This window comes from Channa argus, unplaced genomic scaffold (genome assembly GCF_033026475.1).
Source record: "Channa argus isolate prfri unplaced genomic scaffold, Channa argus male v1.0 Contig009, whole genome shotgun sequence".
Lineage (NCBI taxonomy): Eukaryota > Metazoa > Chordata > Actinopteri > Anabantiformes > Channidae > Channa > Channa argus.
Genome location: NW_027125228.1, coordinates 797,708 through 817,816, shown reverse-complemented (window position 1 = coordinate 817,816; position 20,109 = coordinate 797,708). Strand labels below are relative to the sequence as shown.

General features: G+C 42.3%; 1 non-coding gene and 13 pseudogenes across 1 annotated transcript; all 14 read right to left on the bottom strand.

Moving 5' to 3' along the window:
• Positions 1-301: 301 nt before the first annotated feature.
• On the bottom strand, positions 302-420 carry LOC137110245 (5S ribosomal RNA; annotated as a pseudogene).
• An 867-nt stretch (positions 421-1,287) lies between these two features.
• On the bottom strand, positions 1,288-1,406 carry LOC137111091 (5S ribosomal RNA; annotated as a pseudogene).
• An 857-nt stretch (positions 1,407-2,263) lies between these two features.
• On the bottom strand, positions 2,264-2,382 carry LOC137111090 (5S ribosomal RNA; annotated as a pseudogene).
• An 857-nt stretch (positions 2,383-3,239) lies between these two features.
• LOC137110190 (5S ribosomal RNA) lies at positions 3,240-3,358 on the bottom strand. Its single transcript, XR_010912304.1, has one exon. It is a non-coding gene; the product is annotated as a 5S ribosomal RNA (ribosomal RNA).
• An 867-nt stretch (positions 3,359-4,225) lies between these two features.
• On the bottom strand, positions 4,226-4,344 carry LOC137111088 (5S ribosomal RNA; annotated as a pseudogene).
• An 857-nt stretch (positions 4,345-5,201) lies between these two features.
• LOC137110023 (5S ribosomal RNA) lies at positions 5,202-5,320 on the bottom strand (annotated as a pseudogene).
• An 867-nt stretch (positions 5,321-6,187) lies between these two features.
• Positions 6,188-6,306, bottom strand: LOC137110476 (5S ribosomal RNA; annotated as a pseudogene).
• A 7,192-nt stretch (positions 6,307-13,498) lies between these two features.
• On the bottom strand, positions 13,499-13,617 carry LOC137110474 (5S ribosomal RNA; annotated as a pseudogene).
• An 857-nt stretch (positions 13,618-14,474) lies between these two features.
• On the bottom strand, positions 14,475-14,593 carry LOC137111087 (5S ribosomal RNA; annotated as a pseudogene).
• Positions 14,594-15,460: 867 nt separating this feature from the next.
• Positions 15,461-15,579, bottom strand: LOC137110473 (5S ribosomal RNA; annotated as a pseudogene).
• An 867-nt stretch (positions 15,580-16,446) lies between these two features.
• On the bottom strand, positions 16,447-16,565 carry LOC137110589 (5S ribosomal RNA; annotated as a pseudogene).
• An 857-nt stretch (positions 16,566-17,422) lies between these two features.
• Positions 17,423-17,541, bottom strand: LOC137110344 (5S ribosomal RNA; annotated as a pseudogene).
• An 866-nt stretch (positions 17,542-18,407) lies between these two features.
• LOC137111086 (5S ribosomal RNA) lies at positions 18,408-18,526 on the bottom strand (annotated as a pseudogene).
• Positions 18,527-19,411: 885 nt separating this feature from the next.
• On the bottom strand, positions 19,412-19,530 carry LOC137110731 (5S ribosomal RNA; annotated as a pseudogene).
• Positions 19,531-20,109: the final 579 nt, after the last annotated feature.

Sequence of the window (20,109 nt, the reverse complement as noted above, 5' to 3'; positions counted from 1 at the left end):
GCTAGCTGTTGGGAACCGTACTTTTAAAACTCCAGGAAGTGTAGGATGGACCAATCAGCTTCCTGTACTGCCCCCCAATCCGGCCAATCAGGCAGGGCACCTATAAGAACAAGAAAATAAAAACAACACATATGGCCAGGACCGTAACATGGTCTACTAGTAATGAAGCACGATGGTTGACAAACCAATAAAGTAGCAAAACAGCAATGAAAGAACAAAATTTGATGAAAATATAGAACAATTTCTATGAATAAATAGGCAGTAACACCAGCTTGTGCTGCCTGTAAACCCAAGCAAAAAAAGTTTACAGCACCTGGTATTCCCAGGCGGTCTTCCTACCAAGTACTAACCAGGCCCGGCTCTATTTGGCTGCCGAGATCGGACGAGATCGGGCGCTTACAGAGCGGTGTGGCCGTAAGGTACATTTGACATTATCAACAGCTCTTAAAAACGCTAGAGAAGCAGAATGCATGACACTTGCTAAGAAGAAGATAAATGTGGCAAAGTACAAAGTACTATAACTGTACTGGTCTGTTACGCCCCTGTCTAGGGGGTCAGGGTGAAACATACAAAGATAAATTTGCATGTTCCCTCTCCGATCCTCAAACCAAAATCCAGGATTGAGATGTTCCAACAGAATGATATTTATTTTAAACGAAAGAAAGTGTCAAACAAAACATGACACTACAACTCAGGGCGAACCAAGGCCAACATAATAAACAAAATAAGCCATTTCCCACAGAAAGTGCTAGCTAGCCTGATAGAAATAAACAAACCAAAAGATAGTCGCTAACCCTAACTCCCTAATGTGAAAACAAGAGAAAACAATCAAAAGAAAATGGCAGTCCACCCCTACATATTTAATACTATTTACAAAATATACAATTTATAAACAAAACCACGGCACAAAACCTAACAATTCAAAAATGCTAAATAAGATTTGGAAACCAAGAACAACAAACAGGTGCTGCTGCCAGAAAGAGCCTCGCTAGCTGTTGGGAACCGTACATTTAAAACTCCAGGAAGTGTAGGATGGACCAATCAGCATCCTGTACTTCCCCCAAATCCGGCCAATCAGGCAGGGCACCTATAAGAACAAGAAAATAAAAACAACACATATGGCCAGGACCGTAACATGGTCTACTAGTAATGAAGCACGATGGTTGACAAACCAATAAAGTAGCAAAACAGCAATGAAAGAACAAAATTTGATGAAAATATAGAACAATTTCTATGAATAAATAGGCAGTAACACCAGCTTGTGCTGCCCGTAAACCCAAGCAAAAAAGCTTACAGCACCTGGTATTCCCAGGCGGTCTTCCTACCAAGTACTAACCAGGCCCGGCTCTATTTGGCTGCCGAGATCGGACGAGATCGGGCGCTTAGAGAGCGGTGTGGCCGTAAGCTGCATTTGATATCATCAACAGCTCTTAAAAACGCTGGAGAAGCAGAATGCATGACACTTGCTAAGAAGAAGATAAATGTGGCAAAGTACAAAGTACTATAACTGTACTGGTCTGTTACGCCCCTTTCTAGGGGGTCAGGGTGCAACATACAAAGATAAATTAGCATGTTCCCTCTCCGATCCCCAAACCAAAATCCAGGATCGAGATGTTCCAACAGAATGATATTTATTTTAAACGAAAGAAAGTGTCAAACAAAACATGACACTACAACTCAGGGCGAACCAAGGCCAACATAATAAACAAAATAAGCCATTTCCCACAGAAAGTGCTAGCTAGCCTGATAGAAATAAACAAACCAAAAGACAGTCGCTAACCCTAACTCCCTAATGTGAAAACAGTCCAAAGAAAATGGCAGTTCACCCCTACAGATTTAATACTATTTACAAAATATACAATTTATAAACAAAACCACGGCACAAAACCTAACAATTCAAAAATGCTAAATAAGGTTTGGAAACCAAGAACAGCAAACAGGTGCTGCTGCCAGAAAGAGCCTCGCTAGCTGTTGGGAACCGTACTTTTAAAACTCCAGGAAGTGTAGGATGGACCAATCAGCTTCCTGTACTGCCCCCCAATCCAGCCAATCAGGCAGGGCACCTATAAGAACAAGAAAATAAAAACAACACATATGGCCAGGACCGTAACATGGTCTACTAGTAATGAAGCACGATGGTTGGCAAACCAATAAAGTAGCAAAACAGCAATGAAAGAACAAAATTTGATGAAAATATAGAACAATTTCTATGAATAAATAGGCAGTAACACCAGCTTGTGCTGCCCGTAAACCCAAGCAAAAAAGCTTACAGCACCTGGTATTCCCAGGCGGTCTTCCTACCAAGTACTAACCAGGCCCGGCTCTATTTGGCTGCCGAGATCGGACGAGATCGGGCGCTTAGAGAGCGGTGTGGCCGTAAGCTGCATTTGATATCATCAACAGCTCTTAAAAACGCTGGAGAAGCAGAATGCATGACACTTGCTAAGAAGAAGATAAATGTGGCAAAGTACAAAGTACTATAACTGTACTGGTCTGTTACGCCCCTTTCTAGGGGGTCAGGGTGCAACATACAAAGATAAATTAGCATGTTCCCTCTCCGATCCCCAAACCAAAATCCAGGATCGAGATGTTCCAACAGAATGATATTTATTTTAAACGAAAGAAAGTGTCAAACAAAACATGACACTACAACTCAGGGCGAACCAAGGCCAACATAATAAACAAAATAAGCCATTTCCCACAGAAAGTGCTAGCTAGCCTGATAGAAATAAACAAACCAAAAGACAGTCGCTAACCCTAACTCCCTAATGTGAAAACAGTCCAAAGAAAATGGCAGTTCACCCCTACAGATTTAATACTATTTACAAAATATACAATTTATAAACAAAACCACGGCACAAAACCTAACAATTCAAAAATGCTAAATAAGGTTTGGAAACCAAGAACAGCAAACAGGTGCTGATGCCAGAAAGAGCCTCGCTAGCTGTTGGGAACCGTACTTTTAAAACTCCAGGAAGTGTAGGATGGACCAATCAGCTTCCTGTACTGCCCCCCAATCCGGCCAATCAGGCAGGGCACCTATAAGAACAAGAAAATAAAAACAACACATATGGCCAGGACCGTAACATGGTCTACTAGTAATGAAGCACGATGGTTGGCAAACCAATAAAGTAGCAAAACAGCAATGAAAGAACAAAATTTGATGAAAATATAGAACAATTTCTATGAATAAATAGGCAGTAACACCAGCTTGTGCTGCCCGTAAACCCAAGCAAAAAAGCTTACAGCACCTGGTATTCCCAGGCGGTCTTCCTACCAAGTACTAACCAGGCCCGGCTCTATTTGGCTGCCGAGATCGGACGAGATCGGGCGCTTACAGAGCGGTGTGGCCGTAAGCTGCATTTGACATTATTAACAGCTCTTAAAAACGCTAGAGAAGCAGAATGCATGACACTTGCTAAGAAGAAGATAAATGTGGCAAAGTACAAAGTACTATAACTGTACTGGTCTGTTACGCCCCTGTCTAGGGGGTCAGGGTGAAACATACAAAGATAAATTTGCATGTTCCCTCTCCGATCCTCAAACCAAAATCCAGGATTGAGATGTTCCAACAGAATGATATTTATTTTAAACGAAAGAAAGTGTCAAACAAAACATGACACTACAACTCAGGGCGAACCAAGGCCAACATAATAAACAAAATAAGCCATTTCCCACAGAAAGTGCTAGCTAGCCTGATAGAAATAAACAAACCAAAAGATAGTCGCTAACCCTAACTCCCTAATGTGAAAACAAGAGAAAACAATCAAAAGAAAATGGCAGTCCACCCCTACAGATTTAATACTATTTACAAAATATACAATTTATAAACAAAACCACGGCACAAAACCTAACAATTCAAAAATGCTAAATAAGATTTGGAAACCAAGAACAGCAAACAGGTGCTGCTGCCAGAAAGAGCCTCGCTAGCTGTTGGGAACCGTACTTTTAAAACTCCAGGAAGTGTAGGATGGACCAATCAGCTTCCTGTACTGCCCCCCAATCCAGCCAATCAGGCAGGGCACCTATAAGAACAAGAAAATAAAAACAACACATATGGCCAGGACCGTAACATGGTCTACTAGTAATGAAGCACGATGGTTGGCAAACCAATAAAGTAGCAAAACAGCAATGAAAGAACAAAATTTGATGAAAATATAGAACAATTTCTATGAATAAATAGGCAGTAACACCAGCTTGTGCTGCCCGTAAACCCAAGCAAAAAAGCTTACAGCACCTGGTATTCCCAGGCGGTCTTCCTACCAAGTACTAACCAGGCCCGGCTCTATTTGGCTGCCGAGATCGGACGAGATCGGGCGCTTAGAGAGCGGTGTGGCCGTAAGCTGCATTTAATATCATCAACAGCTCTTAAAAACGCTGGAGAAGCAGAATGCATGACACTTGTTAAGAAGAAGATAAATGTGGCAAAGTACAAAGTACTATAACTGTACTGGTCTGTTACGCCCCTTTCTAGGGGGTCAGGGTGCAACATACAAAGATAAATTAGCATGTTCCCTCTCCGATCCCCAAACCAAAATCCAGGATCGAGATGTTCCAACAGAATGATATTTATTTTAAACGAAAGAAAGTGTCAAACAAAACATGACACTACAACTCAGGGCGAACCAAGGCCAACATAATAAACAAAATAAGCCATTTCCCACAGAAAGTGCTGGCTAGCCTGATAGAAATAAACAAACCAAAAGACAGTCGCTAACCCTAACTCCCTAATGTGAAAACAGTCCAAAGAAAATGGCAGTTCACCCCTACAGATTTAATACTATTTACAAAATATACAATTTATAAACAAAACCACGGCACAAAACCTAACAATTCAAAAATGCTAAATAAGGTTTGGAAACCAAGAACAGCAAACAGGTGCTGATGCCAGAAAGAGCCTCGCTAGCTGTTGGGAACCGTACTTTTAAAACTCCAGGAAGTGTAGGATGGACCAATCAGCTTCCTGTACTGCCCCCCAATCCGGCCAATCAGGCAGGGCACCTATAAGAACAAGAAAATAAAAACAACACATATGGCCAGGACCGTAACATGGTCTACTAGTAATGAAGCACGATGGTTGACAAACCAATAAAGTAGCAAAACAGCAATGAAAGAACAAAATTTGATGAAAATATAGAACAATTTCTATGAATAAATAGGCAGTAACACCAGCTTGTGCTGCCTGTAAACCCAAGCAAAAAAGCTTACAGCACCTGGTATTCCCAGGCGGTCTTCCTACCAAGTACTAACCAGGCCCGGCTCTATTTGGCTGCCGAGATCGGACGAGATCGGGCGCTTACAGAGCGGTGTGGCCGTAAGGTACATTCGACATTATCAACAGCTCTTAAAAACGCTAGAGAAGCAGAATGCATGACACTTGCTAAGAAAAAGATAAATGTGGCAAAGTACAAAGTACTATAACTGTACTGGTCTGTTACGCCCCTGTCTAGGGGGTCAGGGTGAAACATACAAAGATAAATTCGCATGTTCCCTCTCCGATCCTCAAACCAAAATCCAGGATTGAGATGTTCCAACAGAATGATATTTATTTTAAACGAAAGAAAGTGTCAAACAAAACATGACACTACAACTCAGGGCGAACCAAGGCCAACATAATAAACAAAATAAGCCATTTCCCACAGAAAGTGCTAGCTAGCCTGATAGAAATAAACAAACCAAAAGATAGTCGCTAACCCTAACTCCCTAATGTGAAAACAAGAGAAAACAATCAAAAGAAAATGGCAGTCCACCCCTACATATTTAATACTATTTACAAAATATACAATTTATAAACAAAACCACGGCACAAAACCTAACAATTCAAAAATGCTAAATAAGATTTGGAAACCAAGAACAACAAACAGGTACTGCTGCCAGAAAGAGCCTCGCTAGCTGTTGGGAACCGTACATTTAAAACTCCAGGAAGTGTAGGATGGACCAATCAGCATCCTGTACTTCCCCCAAATCCGGCCAATCAGGCAGGGCACCTATAAGAACAAGAAAATAAAAACAACACATATGGCCAGGACCGTAACATGGTCTACTAGTAATGAAGCACGATGGTTGACAAACCAATAAAGTAGCAAAACAGCAATGAAAGAACAAAATTTGATGAAAATATAGAACAATTTCTATGAATAAATAGGCAGTAACACCAGCTTGAGCTGCCCGTAAACCCAAGCAAAAAAGCTTACAGCACCTGGTATTCCCAGGCGGTCTTCCTACCAAGTACTAACCAGGCCCGGCCCTATTTGGCTGCCGAGATCGGACGAGATCGGGCGCTTAGAGAGCGGTGTGGCCGTAACATGCATTTGATATCATCAACAGCTCTTAAAAACGCTGGAGAAGCAGAATGCATGACACTTGCTAAGAAGAAGATAAATGTGTCAAAGTACAAAGTACTATAACTGTACTGGTCTGTTACGCCCCTTTCTAGGGGGTCAGGGTGCAACATACAAAGATAAATTAGCATGTTCCCTCTCCGATCCCCAAACCAAAATCCAGGATCGAGATGTTCCAACAGATTGATATTTATTTTAAACGAAAGAAAGTGTCAAACAAAACATGACACTACAACTCAGGGCGAACCAAGGCCAACATAATAAACAAAATAAGCCATTTCCCACAGAAAGTGCTAGCTAGCCTGATAGAAATAAACAAACCAAAAGACAGTCGCTAACCCTAACTCCCTAATGTGAAAACAGTCCAAAGAAAATGGCAGTTCACCCCTACAGATTTAATACTATTTACAAAATATACAATTTATAAACAAAACCACGGCACAAAACCTAACAATTCAAAAATGCTAAATAAGGTTTGGAAACCAAGAACAGCAAACAGGTGCTGATGCCAGAAAGAGCCTCGCTAGCTGTTGGGAACCGTACTTTTAAAACTCCAGGAAGTGTAGGATGGACCAATCAGCTTCCTGTACTGCCCCCAAATCCAGCCAATCAGGCAGGGCACCTATAAGAACAAGAAAATAAAAACAACACATATGGCCAGGACCGTAACATGGTCTACTAGTAATGAAGCACGATGGTTGACAAACCAATAAAGTAGCAAAACAGCAATGAAAGAACAAAATTTGATGAAAATATAGAACAATTTCTATGAATAAATAGGCAGTAACACCAGCTTGAGCTGCCCGTAAACCCAAGCAAAAAAGCTTACAGCACCTGGTATTCCCAGGCGGTCTTCCTACCAAGTACTAACCAGGCCCGGCCCTATTTGGCTGCCGAGATCGGACGAGATCGGGCGCTTATTTTTTTTTTTTTTTTTATCTTTTTATTATCAAAAATACACTTTACAAAATAAAAATTAACTATATACAGAGAAACATAAAGAAAAAGAGTAAATTCATTCGTCTTTTTAACAGTAAATCAAACAAATTAAAGCAAAGCAAGCCTCTTCCCCTTTTTTCCACATATTTGTATGCACATATATACATGTATACATACATATATATACATACACACATATATATACATATATACATACACCTACATACACACATACATTCTTAAATATATACGCCCATATACTACAAGGTTAAATAAATTCACCCAAAATCGAAGTGCAATCTACCCTCCCCATCCAGCTCACATAAATCATTCCTTGCCCCCCACCTAGCTATAAACTCATCCTCATCCACTGAAAACAGAATTCTCATGTAATGTGTCACCATATTTTGAAAAAAACCCACCCTGTTTGTCCTTTTCCCCCCATACAAAGCATAATTTCTACCAACATACAACACATGACGTGCTACACTCAATAAAAAATTGATTAAACCAACATTACATCTTTTATCACCTTTTTGTTTCCCAAAGCACCACACCCAGTCCCATGCTTCCCCTTCTAACTTAGGCAGTTTACACTTATTGATTAACAACGTTTTAACCCAGTCCCTGAAATCCCGTGTGACTGTACAGTATAGCATAAAGTGGTTAAAATCTTCATCTTCCACCCTACAGACCGGACAGGTTCTCGCATACGTGCTTTTACTTATCTGGTGAAGGACGACAGAAACCAGCACCCTTCTGTGACGCAGCAGGAAGTTTGAGTTTGCTATTGCAGGGGGAAGCCACTTACTGTGTATATTTGACCAAATTTCAGAGACGGGACGGGTAAGAAAGAGATGAGACCATGCAGTGTTTGCTGTAGGTTCTTGGAATATTTTGTTAATTAAAACCCTATACCAAAATTTTGATTGTAAATCTTGCAGTTTTCTGTTTTTGACGTCACAGGTCAGAGCAAAATCCAGCTCGTCGTCCTCCACCCGATCCTCATTCACTTCCGACAACCACTCTTTCCACTCTTGCGGCATTCGCTCTAATAAATCATCACAAAATCGAACAACTCTAGCCTTTTTTATATTAAACCCTTTCATCCTAATTTTACTAAATACCGCAAGAGGGCTAGGAGCCCCTGTCTGGTCTAAAACATCTTTAATCTGATGTAGCGCCTCAGTCAAGATGCCCCGACCGGCCTTACATCCCTCTCGGCCGCTGAGGCAGGGGTTCCCAAAGATGGGCTGGTTTAACACACTTTGTTTTGATGTAATTACACACTCCAACTGGGGCAGGATTTCCACCCATGCCTCAGCCGCCTCCTGGAAGAGTGGACATGTTCCCACAATAGGCCGGCCGAGTGTGACGCTACATAGATTGTAAAAGCCGCACATACCTCTTTTCAGTACATCATCATACAAATAATCCTCCCATATGTTTTTAGTTTTCTGGCTCAGCATTTTCTTAAACAGTTTTATTCTTAATGACTTCAATTTTGCTTTTAAATTACACAGTTTGAGTCCCCCCTTTTTGTACGGCCCGACCAGTGTCTTATGTGCAATTTTCATTGCTCTCCCCTTCCATAGAAAATCCTCAATAGCGCTGCTCAGGCGTACCAGTACATCACTCGGCAGGTGACAAACCTGCATGGTGTAGACAAGTCTCGGCACAATTACTGCATTTATTACAGTGATTTTCCCTTTTAAACCTAATCCCCTCATTCTCCACAGTGCGAGCCTTGATCTACACCCCGCAACCTGCTCTTCCCAGGATCTACGACTGCTGTCTTCTGGTTGTGAGCCCAAATATACACCAAGTACTTTAACCTCAGGCCCGCCCCTTTTAAAATGCTGGCCTTCCTCCCCAAGAACAGTACCAGGCCCCAGGATCAAACTCGATTTGTCCTTATTTACCCGTGCTCCCGCAGCTTGCTCATATGCATCTAGATGTTGCAAAACCCTTCGCAAACTATCCCCATCCCTGACCATGATGTTAATATCATCTGCATATTGTGCTATTTTGAAATCAGTTCCTCTGGGCGACGTGATCCCAATTATTTGAGAGTCAGATATAATTGACTGTGCTAGAGGTTCTGCCACTATTGCATAGAGCATAGCTGATAGGGGGCACCCCTGTCTCACTGATCTTTCTAAGGGGACGGGATCTGTCACGAAGCCATTGCACTTCACGACACTAGTAGCTCGGCTGTACAGTAACTTCATCCACCCTCGAAAAGTTGGGCCGAACCCAAAAACCCCCAGACACTCGAAGAGAAAATCGTGACTCACTCTGTCAAATGCCTTCTCTAGATCTACATTAAGGTATATACCTCCTGTAGCCATTAAATTCTCCAATGAGAATTTTGTTGACAAAATGCAGTCAGCGATATCCCTCCCCGGAATGCTGTAAGTCTGGGTAGGCCCAACTATCGAGCCAATCACTCCCTTAAGCCTGAACCCTAGCACCTTAGCGAGGATCTTATAGTCAGTATTGAGCAGACTAATTGGCCTATAATTTGCCAGGTCATCTCTGGCGCCTTTGTTTTTATAAACTAGAGTGATCACACCCCTTAAAAAAGACTCCGCGCACCTGTTCTCCTCCTGCATGGCAGAGTATAGCCTGCAGAGGACGGGGGCCAGTATGTTGCTGAAATGTTGGTAAAACTCAGCTGAGAGACCATCCACACCCGGGCTTTTAGATGTATTAAGGCTTCCAATCGCTGCTCTCACTTCTTCAATCTGAATGTCACCATCACACAGAGCCGCATCCTCGTGACTGAGGGAGCGGCCAATTTTTCCTAATACTGTGCCCATTTGTGCTTTTCTAATATGTTGTTTGCTAAACAAATTAGCGTAGTAGTCTTGTATTGCTTGTAAAATATCCACTATATCAGTATGTGTGTTTCCATCAAGGTCTTTTATTTCTGGTATGTATGTTTTTGCCTGTTTCCTTTTTTCCAAACCTAGAAAAAAAGCAGTACAGCGCTCCCCTTTCAACATGTGTTGTGCTTTACTGCGGATCATTGCGCCTCTGCATTTTCTCTCATCTAACCGTCTCAGCTGCTCCCTCAATCCAAGATAGACATCCAAGGGACGGTCACACTCAGCCTCAATAAGCTCAAGCTCCTCTTTTAGATGATGTCTCAGCTCAGCCTCCTCTGTCTTTTCCCTCAGCCTCTTCTCTCTGCTCAGAGCGATACAACGCTTTTTAATTTTAAATTTGGTGCGCTCCCACCACTCAATGATATCCACGACATAATCACTCTCATCACATAGAGCAGAGAGAAAAGACTTCATTTTATCTTTAAAAACTTGATCTTCAAGGAGGGAAGTGTTAAAACACCACAGGCCCCCATTCCTTTGCATACCACCCTCCCCTAGAGTCACCTTTAAACAGGCATGATCACTCCAGGAACAAAAACAATATTTACACTCATTTAATTCTTGCACCAAACTCGACGCCAACAAACACAGGTCAATCCTGGATTGCTTTAGCCTGCCCAATACCACTTGCCTGCGCGAATACGCCCGGGTGCCGGGGTTCAGCACTCTCCACGCATCTATCAAATCACACTCATCCATCCATACAAAAACAGCCGATCTACTAATGTCTTGTTTAAATTTATTATTAACTCCTACGTCCGCCTTAGTCAGAGCAACATTCCAATCTCCTATCACTACCGAGCGATCATCTGTCCACCTTTTGCAGCGCTCAAAGAAACCTCTCCTTTCAGGTTCACTGTTCGGACCGTACAAATTCAGAATTCTATATTTTTTATTATAATGTATTATATCAATAACAATTAGTCTACCCTGTCCATCCTTAAAAATCTCCACAATACTCTCACACACACCCGGCTTTACAAAAATTGCCACTCCAGCAGTTTTGTTTGAGGAGAGGGAGTAAAAGAGCTCCCCTCTCCAAAAAGATTTTATAGTGTCTATTTTGTCCATGGACCACCTACATTCCTGGACACACAAGATGTCGCATGCCATTTCTCCACAGAGTTGCTCTATTTTCCCAATATTTGTTAACCCGTTTAAATTTTGCGATTGAAGCAGCATTATCAAGTAAACACCGATTAAAAAGGTCATTTCCTAAGCTGTTTTTTCCCTTTGCCTCTATTCCCTCCCTCACTCCTCCCTGATTTCTCTTGCTGTGGACGTTTTCTAACCTGCTTTATCTGCTGAACATCCATCTCCGAATCTGACTCTATACTGTCAGCCTGGGGAGCCAGCAGGGCAGCATCCGAGTCTTCCTCTCTAGGGGCGGGTGGTATTCCATTATGAGAGGGGACCTTCTGTGAAGCGAGCCAAGATGGGCTCAGCCAACCCCCTTCAGGGTGACCCGCCCTATCCCCGCTCCACTCTGCCAGCACTTGATCCATACTAGATCCCAACACATCCTCTCTTTCACTCCCATGTTCCTCCCGCACAGGCAGGTCACCGCCCTGCGTCTCCAACACCACCTCATCCTCCTGTTCACTCTCGCTGCCCATATTCAGCTCTGGCTCCTCTACAGGTCTAACCTCACTCCTGTCATCCTCGGAGATGGATTCCCTGCTACCCTCCCCATTCCCTTCATCTATATTTTTACATTGACATTCCTCTGTGGAGCTATGACATTCCATACATCTGTGCATCCTGGCATCACACTCACGTGCATAATGTCCCTGTTTATTACATTTAAAACAGGTGAAATCCGGACAGTCCCTCACGATGTGTCCCGGCTGTAAGCACATCCGACAAACTTTCACTTGATTATTGTGAATTACTCTAAAATACTCCGGACCATTAGCTGTCATGAATTTCGCTGAGTAGGGCAGTGACTGCACAGTTTCATTAAACTTTACCTTCATATATCTTGTACCGTCCGCCACATCAGTCCCGGGCCACATCCTCCTTTTAATAGGCGAGATCGCTCTCACTCCCCACACGTCCAGTTTTTCCATAATTTCCTCGTCCGTTATATACGCCGGCAAATTCAAAAAAGACACCACCAGTTCATCAATTGCTAATGTTTTTACCATTACCACCGCTTTACCAACTTTAAATCCATCCAGTAGCCTTTTCTTTCCAGCTTCACTTTTTACCGTCACCTCATATTTATTCGATCCGGTCTCACGCAGCGCAACTATGCCTCCACACACATCACGTATTGCTCGTAACAGTTCCATCGTTTTCACCTTCTCTTCACCAACCACCTCTGCCAATACAGTCAAATCTTTTTCGTACCTTTTTTCTCTCATTGTCTCCCGTCTTCCGCTCATCTCCGTCTGCATCCTCGCCCGTTCCTCCTGATGTTTTCCATCCACACAAATGCCATCAATCTCCAACCTATTCTGCCGCTGCTCTCCGACCAAATCCACTCCTTTCCCCGTCCTCTTTGCTGAAGTAATCCTCTGCATTGACAAGCCCGGAACTTGCCCGCCATTTCTCTTCTCTCCCTGCTCCACGGCCTGGCGTTTGCTTCCTCCCGCTCCGTACTCTATTTCGGCTGGCATTGCCGTTTCCCCCCGACATCTCATGGTAGGAGCCACAATTTTCACAGCGTCCTCCGTCAATTTACCTCGTCTTTCTCCGCCATTCTCCATTTTACGTAGCTTGGCGAATCGAGTAACACTCGGCAAAAAAACAAAACCAAAATAAAATAAAAAAGAAAAAGGCAAAATGAAAGCGCCCCCGAACGGAGCAAATCCGCCGGGGGGATTAGTAACATAAACAAAATCGAAATCTCTATACTATTTAGTTAAATTACGACAAAAAACACAAGCAAACTGAAAAAGCCCGCCAAAACAGGCTCATGCGCGGGTCCGTCACTGCTCGCTCTAGAGAGAAACCACACCTCTGTCTGCAACCAGGTTTGGGAACCAAAAACAGCAAACAGGTGCTGATGCCAGAAAGAGCCTCGCTAGCTGTTGGGAACCGTACTTTTAAAACTCCAGCAAGTGTAGGATGGACCAATCAGCTTCCTGTACTGCCCCCCAATCCAGCCAATCAGGCAGGGCACCTATAAGAACAAGAAAATAAAAACAACACATATGGCCAGGACCGTAACATGGTCTACTAGTAATGAAGCACGATGGTTGGCAAACCAATAAAGTAGCAAAACAGCAATGAAAGAACAAAATTTGATGAAAATATAGAACAATTTCTATGAATAAATAGGCAGTAACACCAGCTTGTGCTGCCTGTAAACCCAAGCAAAAAAGCTTACAGCACCTGGTATTCCCAGGCGGTCTTCCTACCAAGTACTAACCAGGCCCGGCCCTATTTGGCTGCCGAGATCGGACGAGATCGGGCGCTTAGAGAGCGGTGTGGCCGTAACATGCATTTGACATCATCAACAGCTCTTAAAAACGCTGGAGAAGCAGAATGCATGACACTTGCTAAGAAGAAGATAAATGTGTCAAAGTACAAAGTACTATAACTGTACTGGTCTGTTACGCCCCTTTCTAGGGGGTCAGGGTGCAACATACAAAGATAAATTAGCATGTTCCCTCTCCGATCCCCAAACCAAAATCCAGGATCGAGATGTTCCAACAGAATGATATTTATTTTAAACGAAAGAAAGTGTCAAACAAAACATGACACTACAACTCAGGGCGAACCAAGGGCAACATAATAAACAAAATAAGCCATTTCCCACAGAAAGTGCTAGCTAGCCTGATAGAAATAAACAAACCAAAAGACAGTCGCTAACCCTAACTCCCTAATGTGAAAACAGTCCAAAGAAAATGGCAGTTCACCCCTACAGATTTAATACTATTTACAAAATATACAATTTATAAACAAAACCACGGCACAAAACCTAACAATTCAAAAATGCTAAATAAGGTTTGGAAACCAAGAACAGCAAACAGGTGCTGATGCCAGAAAGAGCCTCGCTAGCTGTTGGGAACCGTACTTTTAAAACTCCAGGAAGTGTAGGATGGACCAATCAGCTTCCTGTACTGCCCCCCAATCCGGCCAATCAGGCAGGGCACCTATAAGAACAAGAAAATAAAAACAACACATATGGCCAGGACCGTAACATGGTCTACTAGTAATGTAGCACGATGGTTGGCAAACCAATAAAGTAGCAAAACAGCAATGAAAGAACAAAATTTGATGAAAATATAGAACAATTTCTATGAATAAATAGGCAGTAACACCAGCTTGTGCTGCCTGTAAACCCAAGCAAAAAAGCTTACAGCACCTGGTATTCCCAGGCGGTCTTCCTACCAAGTACTAACCAGGCCCGGCTCTATTTGGCTGCCGAGATCGGACGAGATCGGGCGCTTAGAGAGCGGTGTGGCCGTAAGCTGCATTTGACATTATCAACAGCTCTTAAAAACGCTAGAGAAGCAGAATGCATGACACTTGCTAAGAAGAAGATAAATGTGGCAAAGTACAAAGTACTATAACTGTACTGGTCTGTTACGCCCCTGTCTAGGGGGTCAGGGTGAAACATACAAAGATAAATTTGCATGTTCCCTCTCCGATCCTCAAACCAAAATCCAGGATTGAGATGTTCCAACAGAATGATATTTATTTTAAACGAAAGAAAGTGTCAAACAAAACATGACACTACAACTCAGGGCGAACCAAGGCCAACATAATAAACAAAATAAGCCATTTCCCACAGAAAGTGCTAGCTAGCCTGATAGAAATAAACAAACCAAAAGATAGTCGCTAACCCTAACTCCCTAATGTGAAAACAAGAGAAAACAATCAAAAGAAAATGGCAGTCCACCCCTACAGATTTAATACTATTTACAAAATATACAATTTATAAACAAAACCACGGCACAAAACCTAACAATTCAAAAATGCTAAATAAGATTTGGAAACCAAGAACAGCAAACAGGTGCTGCTGCCAGAAAGAGCCTCGCTAGCTGTTGGGAACCGTACATTTAAAACTCCAGGAAGTGTAGGATGGACCAATCAGCATCCTGTACTTCCCCCAAATCCGGCCAATCAGGCAGGGCACCTATAAGAACAAGAAAATAAAAACAACACATATGGCCAGGACCGTAACATGGTCTACTAGTAATGAAGCACGATGGTTGACAAACCAATAAAGTAGCAAAACAGCAATGAAAGAACAAAATTTGATGAAAATATAGAACAATTTCTATGAATAAATAGGCAGTAACACCAGCTTGAGCTGCCCGTAAACCCAAGCAAAAAAGCTTACAGCACCTGGTATTCCCAGGCGGTCTTCCTACCAAGTACTAACCAGGCCCGGCCCTATTTGGCTGCCGAGATCGGACGAGATCGGGCGCTTAGAGAGCGGTGTGGCCGTAACATGCATTTGATATCATCAACAGCTCTTAAAAACGCTAGAGAAGCAGAATGCATGACACTTGCTAAGAAGAAGATAAATGTGTCAAAGTACAAAGTACTATAACTGTACTGGTCTGTTACGCCCCTTTCTAGGGGGTCAGGGTGCAACATACAAAGATAAATTAGCATGTTCCCTCTCCGATCCCCAAACCAAAATCCAGGATCGAGATGTTCCAACAGAATGATATTTATTTTAAACGAAAGAAAGTGTCAAACAAAACATGACACTACAACTCAGGGCGAACCAAGGCCAACATAATAAACAAAATAAGCCATTTCCCACAGAAAGTGCTAGCTAGCCTGATAGAAATAAACAAACCAAAAGACAGTCGCTAACCCTAACTCCCTAATGTGAAAACAAGAGAAAACAATCAAAAGAAAATGGCAGTTCACCCCTACAGATTTAATACTATTTACAAAATATACAATTTATAAACAAAACCACGGCACAAAACCTAACAATTCAAAAATGCTAAATAAGATTTGGAAACCAAGAACAGCAAACAGGTGCTGCTGCCAGAAAGAGCCTCGCTAGCTGTTGGGAACCGTACATTTAAAACTCCAGGAAGTGTAGGATGGACCAATCAGCTTCCTGTACTTCCCCCAAATCGGGCCAATCAGGCAGGGCACCTATAAGAACAAGAAAATAAAAACAACACATATGGCCAGGACCGTAACATGGTCTACTAGTAATGAAGCACGATGGTTGACAAACCAATAAAGTAGCAAAACAGCAATGAAAGAACAAAATTTGATGAAAATATAGAACAATTTCTATGAATAAATAGGCAGTAACACCAGCTTGAGCTGCCCGTAAACCCAAGCAAAAAAGCTTACAGCACCTGGTGTTCCCAGGCGGTCTTCCTACCAAGTACTAACCAGGCCCGGCTCTATTTGGCTGCCGAGATTGGGCGAAATCGGGCGCTTAGAGAGCGGTGTGGCCGTAAGCTGCATATGACATCATCAACAGCTCTTAAAAACGCTAGAGAAGCAGAATGCATGACACTTGCTAAGAAGAAGATAAATGTGGCAAAGTACAAAGTACTATAACTGTACTGGTCTGTTACGCCCCTGTCTAGGGGCTCAGGGTGCAACATACAAAGATAAATTAGCATGTTCCCTCTCCGATCCCCAAACCAAAATCCAGGATTGAGATGTTCCAACAGAATGATATTTATTTTAAACGAAAGAAAGTGTCAAACAAAACATGACACTACAACTCAGGGCGAACCAAGGCCAACATAATAAACAAAATAAGCCATTTCCCACAGAAAGTGCTAGCTAGCCTGATAGAAATGAACAAACCAAAAGACAGTCGCTAACCCTAACTCCCTAATGTGAAAACAGTCCAAAGAAAATGGCAGTTCACCCCTACAGATTTAATACTATTTACAAAATATACAATTTATAAACAAAACCACGGCACAAAACCTAACAATTCAAAAATGCTAAATAAGGTTTGGAAACCAAGAACAGCAAACAGGTGCTGATGCCAGAAAGAGCCTCGCTAGCTGTTGGGAACCGTACTTTTAAAACTCCAGGAAGTGTAGGATGGACCAATCAGCTTCCTGTACTGCCCCCCAATCCGGCCAATCATGCAGGGCACCTATAAGAACAAGAAAATAAAAACAACACATATGGCCAGGACCGTAACATGGTCTACTAGTAATGAAGCACGATGGTTGGCAAACCAATAAAGTAGCAAAACAGCAATGAAAGAACAAAATTTGATGAAAATATAGAACAATTTCTATGAATAAATAGGCAGTAACACCAGCTTGTGCTGCCTGTAAACCCAAGCAAAAAAGCTTACAGCACCTGGTATTCCCAGGCGGTCTTCCTACCAAGTACTAACCAGGCCCGGCTCTATTTGGCTGCCGAGATCGGACGAGATCGGGCGCTTAGAGAGCGGTGTGGCCGTAACATGCATTTGATATCATCAACAGCTCTTAAAAACGCTGGAGAAGCAGAATGCATGACACTTGCTAAGAAGAAGATAAATGTGGCAAAGTACAAAGTACTATAACTGTACTGGTCTGTTACGCCCCTTTCTAGGGGGTCAGGGTGCAACATACAAAGATAAATTAGCATGTTCCCTCTCCGATCCCCAAACCAAAATCCAGGATCGAGATGTTCCAACAGAATGATATTTATTTTAAACGAAAGAAAGTGTCAAACAAAACATGACACTACAACTCAGGGCGAACCAAGGCCAACATAATAAACAAAATAAGCCATTTCCCACAGAAAGTGCTAGCTAGCCTGATAGAAATAAACAAACCAAAAGACAGTCGCTAACCCTAACTCCCTAATGTGAAAACAAGAGAAAACAATCAAAAGAAAATGGCAGTTCACCCCTACAGATTTAATACTATTTACAAAATATACAATTTATAAACAAAACCACGGCACAAAACCTAACAATTCAAAAATGCTAAATAAGATTTGGAAACCAAGAACAGCAAACAGGTGCTGCTGCCAGAAAGAGCCTCGCTAGCTGTTGGGAACCGTACATTTAAACTCCAGGAAGTGTAGGATGGACCAATCAGCTTCCTATACTTCCCCCAAATCCGGCCAATCAGGCAGGTCACCTATAAGAACAACAAAATAAAAACAACACATATGGCCAGGACCGTAACATGGTCTACTAGTAATGAAGCACGATGGTTGACAAACCAATAAAGTAGCAAAACAGCAATGAAAGAACAAAATTTGATGAAAATATAGAACAATTTCTATGAATAAATAGGCAGTAACACCAGCTTGAGCTGCCTGTAAACCCAAGCAAAAAAGCTTACAGCACCTGGTATTCCCAGGCGGTCTTCCTACCAAGTACTAACCAGGCCCGGCTCTATTTGGCTGCCGAGATCGGACGAGATCGGGCGCTTAGAGAGCGGTGTGGCCGTAAGCTGCATTTGACATTATCAACAGCTCTTAAAAACGCTAGAGAAGCAGAATGCATGACACTTGCTAAGAAGAAGATAAATGTGGCAAAGTACAAAGTACTATAACTGTACTGGTCTGTTACGCCCCTGTCTAGGGGGTCAGGGTGAAACATACAAAGATAAATTTGCATGTTCCCTCTCCGATCCTCAAACCAAAATCCAGGATTGAGATGTTCCAACAGAATGATATTTATTTTAAACGAAAGAAAGTGTCAAACAAAACATGACACTACAACTCAGGGCGAACCAAGGCCAACATAATAAACAAAATAAGCCATTTCCCACAGAAAGTGCTAGCTAGCCTGATAGAAATAAACAAACCAAAAGATAGTCGCTAACCCTAACTCCCTAATGTGAAAACAAGAGAAAACAATCAAAAGAAAATGGCAGTCCACCCCTACAGATTTAATACTATTTACAAAATATACAATTTATAAACAAAACCACGGCACAAAACCTAACAATTCAAAAATGATAATAAATAAGGTGATAATAAATAAGGTTTGGAAAGCAAGAACAGCAAAGAGGTGCTGCTGCCAGAAAGAGCCTCGCTAGCTGTTGGGAACCGTACTTTTAAAACTCCAGGAAGTGTAGGATGGACCAATCAGCTTCCTGTACTGCCCCCAAATCCGGCCAATCAGGCAGGGCACTTATAAGAACAAGAAAATAAAAACAACACATATGGCCAGGACCGTAACATGGTCTACTAGTAATGAAGCACGATGGTTGGCAAACCAATAAAGTAGCAAAACAGCAATGAAGGAACAAAATTTGATGAAAATATAGAACAATTTCTATGAATAAATAGGCAGTAACACCAGCTTGTGCTGCCCGTAAACCCAAGCAAAAAAGCTTACAGCACCTGGTATTCCCAGGCGGTCTTCCTACCAAGTACTAACCAGGCCCGGCCCTATCTGGCTGCCGAGATCGGACGAGATCGGGCGCTTAGAGAGCGGTGTGGTCGTAAGCTGCATTTGACATCATCAACAGCTCTTAAAAACGCTAGAGAAGCAGAATGCATGACACTTGCTAAGAAGAAGATAAATGTGGCAAAGTACAAAGTACTATAACTGTACTGGTCTGTTACGCCCCTGTCTAGGGGGTCAGGGTGCAACATACAAAGATAAATTAGCATGTTCCCTCTCCGATCCCCAAACCAAAATCCAGGATCGAGATGTTCCAACAGAATGATATTTATTTTAAACGAAAGAAAGTGTCAAACAAAACATGACACTACAACTCAGGGCGAACCAAGGCCAACATAATAAACAAAATAAGCCATTTCCCACAGAAAGTGCTAGCTAGCCTGATAGAAAGAAACAAACCAAAAGACAGTCGCTAACCCTAACTCCCTAATGTGAAAACAAGAGAAAACAATCAAAAGAAAATGGCAGTCCACCCCTACAGATTTAATACTATTTACAAAATATACAATTTATAAACAAAACCACGGCACAAAACCTAACAATTCAAAAATGCTAAATAAGATTTGGAAACCAAGAACAGCAAACAGGTGCTGCTGCCAGAAAGAGCCTCGCTAGCTGTTGG